This window comes from Marmota marmota, unplaced genomic scaffold (assembly GCF_001458135.2).
Source record: "Marmota marmota marmota unplaced genomic scaffold, marMar, whole genome shotgun sequence".
NCBI classification, from domain to species: Eukaryota; Metazoa; Chordata; class Mammalia; order Rodentia; family Sciuridae; genus Marmota; species Marmota marmota.
This window is the reverse complement of record NW_025999932.1, coordinates 24,253,290-24,259,297: the sequence shown is the minus strand read 5'-3', so window position 1 is coordinate 24,259,297 and position 6,008 is coordinate 24,253,290. Positions and strand designations below refer to the sequence as shown.

General features: G+C 40.0%; 1 non-coding gene across 1 annotated transcript; it reads left to right on the top strand.

Moving 5' to 3' along the window:
- Nucleotides 1–537: 537 nt before the first annotated feature.
- LOC125616188 lies at nucleotides 538–642 on the top strand. The gene has a single exon (XR_007346828.1). It is a non-coding gene; the product is annotated as a U6 spliceosomal RNA (small nuclear RNA).
- The last annotated feature ends 5,366 nt before the right edge of the window (nucleotides 643–6,008 follow it).

Genomic DNA, 6,008 nt, shown 5'->3' with positions numbered 1-6,008 from the left:
TTTTTCATCACAGTGACAAAATGCCTGAGGACAACTTGGAGGAGGAAGTATTTATTTTGGCTCATGGTGTCAGGTTTCAGTTTTGGAGGCATTTCACTGGACCTGAGGCAAGCAGAACATAATGGCACCCTGGGAAGCAGAGAGATAAAGAGAGGGATTGGGTTCAAGAAATACCTTCCAGGACACATCCCCAGGGACCTACTTCCTCCGATCATGCCTCACTACCACCAGTTCCCATTACCTCCCTGCAGTCCATACAGGTACGGATGAAATTAATCCACTGATCAGATCAGAGCCATCCTCATCCAATCACTTCCCAGAAGCCCCGCCTCCGAGTGCTGCTGCACTGGGGACCAAGTCTTCAATATATGAGACTTTAAGAGATACTACAAACCACACAGTACTGACTTTCAGCCAGTGGCACATTCTGCCACAAAATTCCGTCATCCTTCAGTAATTGCAAGAGGATGGTTGCAGGACCCCCATGGATACCCAAATCTGTGGATGCTCAAGTCTCCTATAAAACAGCATAGTAATGTTCACTTTGACAGCACATATACGAAATTTGGAATGAAACAGAGAAGATTAGCCAGGCCTCTGCACAAGGATGACAGACAAGTTAGAGAAACATCCCAAATTTTTAAATTAAAAACAAAAATAAATAGTGCAGTATTTGTGTATATCCTACATACATCCTCCCACATGCTTTTAAATCATCTCTAGATTACTCGTAATACCTAATATGTCATATAAATGGTTGTTACATTGTGTTCTTTAGGAAACAATGATAAAAAATAATATGTCATGTTCAGTACAGATGCAATGTTTTAAAAATATTTTCAATTCAAAGTTGGTTGAATTTATGTATGTGAACACTGCAGATACGGAGGAGTGTGTGTGTGTGTGTGTGTGTGTGTGTGTGTGTGTATGAGCTTTTTCTTCCTAGGGGGAGGTCTGTATTTTTCTTTTCTTTCCTTTTATTTTACCTTTATTTTGTTTATTTAGTTTTTTTATGTGGTACTGGGGATGGAACCCAGTGCCTCACCCATGCTGGGCACCACCGAACCACAACCCCAGCCCAGATCTGTACTTTTCTGTCAGGCTGAGCTGAGAGGTGACTTTGGGCCTGAGCCTAGAAGCGTAGAGGGACAGTGTGGCTATAAGGTAAGGACCACAGCAGAATGTTGGAGGCCCTTGCTTAGGGGAGATGTTTACAGGAAATCAATCAGAATTTGCTCTCCCCTAGCTAGAGGGAGAGGGCTGCTTCTACAGATCCAAATAGCTCAAGCAAAACCAGGGACTCAAAATACCTAGGCTATTCAGCCCCCAAACATCCCCATTCAAGACCTCAGGACCTGACTTAGAAATGAGAGACCACATGTGGCTGTGCCTTCGGTCTCCCAGGTAGCCCTGCCATAATCTGTATGATTATTTTGGCCCCAAATCATTCAAAGCTAAACCTACTACAAAGCTTCTACCTTTGCCTCATGTCCAAGTCCTTCTAGTCTAGTCCACTAGAAGTGTGTGTTCAATTATTAGGCAAGTGAACCGGAGAAGCAGCTGTGTAGGGAATGGCACAACATGGAAGGGGGGCAAACTAAAATTAGATACAGTATTGAGTTGGTTACTGCTAAGAATGAAAGGTACCAGATTGTCCCAGGTCTTTTGAAGAACACTTTATGGAATGCATCTTGGGAAAGCCTTCCTGGGAGATAAAAGGAAGATGACATACTCTTTAACTGTTTCCTAGTGGTTAAAGGTGGTCTGCAAGTTTTAACTCATCCACTCCTCAAAATGTGCATGTGTAAGAAATGAGGCATTCCTTCAGGTAACCCATGCCATGGCACCAGAGATTCTCTAAGGAAGAACACAGAAGAGATGGCCAGGAGGCATCAAGATGAGGTGTCATCTGGTTATGCTGATGGTAAACTAATCTAAGCCTCTTATTGTTAGTGCAGCAGCCCTGGCACTAACAGCAGGACCAAGAGGGTTTACAGAGGTCCCTAGGCAATGGCCATTACATATTAATAAGCTATTATCCAGCATTTTAAAGTGTTTGAGTCTGGGGTTGTTTTGCCCCTAGAATATCTAGCCATATACCCAGGAGAATAACCACATTGGTCTCGGTGCCTGTGCCTCTACAGTGGACTGGAGAAGTCTCATCATGGCATAGGAAAGGAACCAAAAGGGTCAAATCAGAGATGTGGGGCTAGGGGTATAGCTCAGTGGTAGAGTGTTTGCCTAGCATGTGCAAGGTCCTAGGTTCAATCCCCATACTGAAAAAAAAAAATCAGAGAGTCACACCATCTGTGTCTTCATACATGTACCTAGGGTAATGATGTCCACCTCATTCCACCGTCTTTCCTACCCACCATGTCCCCTCCCTTCCCCTGCCACCCCTTTGCCCTTTCTAGTGTTTGTCTAATCCTCTCTCACCATAGTAACATATTAAGCTCCCCCCTCAACCCCATTATGAATCAGCCCCCTTATATCAGAGAAAACATTTAGCATTTGGTTTGGGGGATTGGCTAACTTCACTTAGCATTATATTCTCCAACTCTATCCATTTACCTTCAAATGCCATTTTTAATGCTGAATAATATTCCATTGTATATACATACCACATTTTCTTTATCCATTCATCTACTGAAGGGCATCTAGGTTGGTTACACAGTTTAGTTTTGTGAACTGTGCTGAAATAAACATTGATGTGGCTGTGTCTCTGTAGTATGCTGTTTTTAAGTCCTTTGTGTATAGACTGAGAAGTGGAATAGCTGGGTCAAATAGTGGTTCCACTCCCAGTTTTCTAAGGAATCTCCATACTTCTTTCCATATTAGCTGCACCATTTTGCAGTCCCACCAGCAATGTATGAGTGTGCCTTTTCCCCCACGTCCTCTCCAACACTTATTGTTGCTTGTATTCTTGATAGCTGCCATTCTGACCGGAGTGAGATGAAATCTTAGAGTAGTTTTGATTTGCATTTCTCTAATTGCCAGAGATGTTGAACATCTTTTCATATATTTGTTGATTGATTGTATATCATCTTCTGAGACTTTGTGTACAACCAGAGATATGAAAAATTGTGCTCTATATGTGTAATATGAATTATAATGCATTCTGCTGTCATATATAACAAATTAGAATTTTAAAAATCCCACTTATTACATATGAAATAAAGTTTTTAAAAAGAGAAAAGAGGTTTTTTTTAAGTTTAAAAAAATAAAAAGATAGATAGATAGACAGAAAAAGAGCTGAGATGAGGCAAGTCAACCAGAGGCCTCCAGACCCTGACTGAACTTAAAGACAGAAAGCCTAGAGTATTCTAACCACAGAGGTCCACAGAAGGTGCTAGTGAGCAAAGTGACCAGATAGAGAAGGAAAGATGGTGAGGATCCAGGGATCAGCACACAGACCACCTGAGTTCCACCTCCCATATTAAGAAAAAAAAATCAGAGATATTATTTCCAGTATGACAGTGTCTCTCTAACCAGAGCAGATTACTTAGTTTCTATGAATCCCAGCTTCTCTATCTATAAAAGGAGGAAAAATGAAAACCATATTATCTACCTTTAGGACAGGAATCAAAGAGGTAATAAATACAAGTGTTTTGTATGGTGTAGTGCCACACAGATATCATTTATGATGGCTGTCAACCTTAAGGCTTTGTCTTAGTGGTGTGACTATTCTTTATACCCTATCCCAGATACAAACCCATACTAAGTCCAGAGCTTTTGATTTAAAAAAAAAAAAAAAAACATGAAACATATATTTGAGAGAAGGAAAGAGAAAGAAAAAGAATAAGGCAGGTATAATGATATTTTGTTTTTTTTTTTTTTTGCTTGTTTTTTTGGTGACGCTGAGGATTGAACCCTGCATGCAAGGCAAGCACTCTACCAACTGAGCTATATTCCCAGCTACAGATAGCATTTTTTAAAATGAAGTAAACATGTTCCAGTGGTATACTTTGTTGTATAAAACATAACCAGGAGCAAGGATGTGGATAAGTCAGAACCCTTGTGCACTGAAGGTGGGAATGTGAAGTGCTACTGCTGCTCTAGAGAACAGTAGGATGGTTTCTCAACAGAATAAAACATACAAGTATCAAATGACCTAACAATTCCACTTTTGAGTATGCTCTCAAAAGAATCGAAAGCAGGGGCTCAAACAGAAATCTGTACACCTATGTTCACAGCAGCATTAGTCACAATAACCAAAATGTGGAAGAACTCCATGTGATGGATAAGCCCATGTGGTACAGACCTACAATGGAACCTCACTCATCCTTTAAAAGGAAGGAAATTCTCATGACGCAACAGTATGAATAAACCTTGAGTGAACTAAGCCACTCGCCAAAAGACAAATGATTCTCGACTCCACTCATATGAGGTATCAAGAGTAGCCAAATCCCTAGAGACAGAAAGTAGAATGGAGGTTGCCAGGGCCTGAGGGAGGGGAGGGGCTGGGAGATGGTGTTTAATCAGCTAAGAGATTCTGAAAACACTTCCACAGATGGACAGAGGTAGGTGATGGCTGCACAACACTGTAAGGTACTTAATGCCCCTGAGATGGACACTTAAAAATTATTAAGATGGTAAATTTTACGTTACGTATATTTTGCCACAACTTTTTAAAAATGTAAACAGGGACTGAAATAATACAGAAGACCAAAGGGTGGTTTTCATAGTAATTTTAAAAAGTTATTAAATGGCACTCTCCCCAGCATAGATTGCACAGTTGGTTAGGGTCCTTGAAGACTGCCTGTGATCTGCCCTTCACTCTGATATCCTAGAGCTTAAGGGCTTCATGTTTTCTTCTGAAATTCAACTGCAATTTAGAGTCCTATAGTTGATATCCTAAAAAGACCCCGGGTCTGGCTGGGTTTTGCCTCAGTGATACAAACTCTTTTTTCACATTCGCCCTGAAGCTCTGTTTTTCTTCCCGTTTGAGTCTGCTCTACATTTTGGTTTCTGGTGGCATGAAGAATGGGAAATAATGCAAAATCATAAATTCTGTTCCTAGACCTAAGGTAAATTCCCCCAGGCAATTATGTTTCCTACAGAGGAAACATCAGTAAAATAAAAATGACTGCAATCTTCTTTTATGCTATTTGAATTTCAAATGCATTATGAGTCCCTTGAGAATGTGGCATTAATTTAGGACTATAAGTAAAATACTGTGTATCTAAAAACATGTTCTTGTTTCCCTTTGCTTGTTTTATGTACTGATGATGGAATAAACATCAGTGATTATTGCAAAACCTAGCGAAAAGTGTATGCATAGATTTTAACACAATCTATAGCACACAAATGATCCTTCTCAGGACCCCTGATATGTACAAACCAGTTTTCCTAATGTCCCAGATAATCCACTTGTCATTTTATGTTATAGTTTCTAAAAACATAATCATAGAAGACCTTGAGAGAGACTTTTTAACAATGAGATTCCCCCCGGCATTTTATCGAAGATCTCAGAAAGGCATTTCTCCAGAGAACAGTAAGTATTGACAAAAAAATTTAAGCATTATTACAAAATTTGCACAGTGCGGGTATATTTCTTTGGGCCTTCCACATTTTGACCAATTTTGTCCTAGAAAATCCATTTATTTTTTTACTAGGCGTTTATTTCTCAAGAGGTGTTTGTTGCAGATACATGAGGTGGGATGGAAAGGGAGAGAAAAGGGAAATTGCATGGTAATGGAGGGAGACCCTCATTGTTATACAAAATTACATATAAGAGGTTGTGAGGGGAATGGGAAAATAAACAAGGAGAAATATGAATTACAGTGGATGGGGTAGAGAGAGAAGATGGGAGGGGAGGGAGGGGGGATGGTAGAGGATAGGAAAGGTAGCAGAATACAACAGTTACTAATAGGGCATTATGTAAAAATGTGGATGTGTAACCGATGTGATTCTGCAATCTGTATTTGGGGTAAAATTGGGAGTTCATAACCAACTTGAATCTAATGTATGAAATATGATATGTCAAGAGCTTTATAATGTTTTGAACA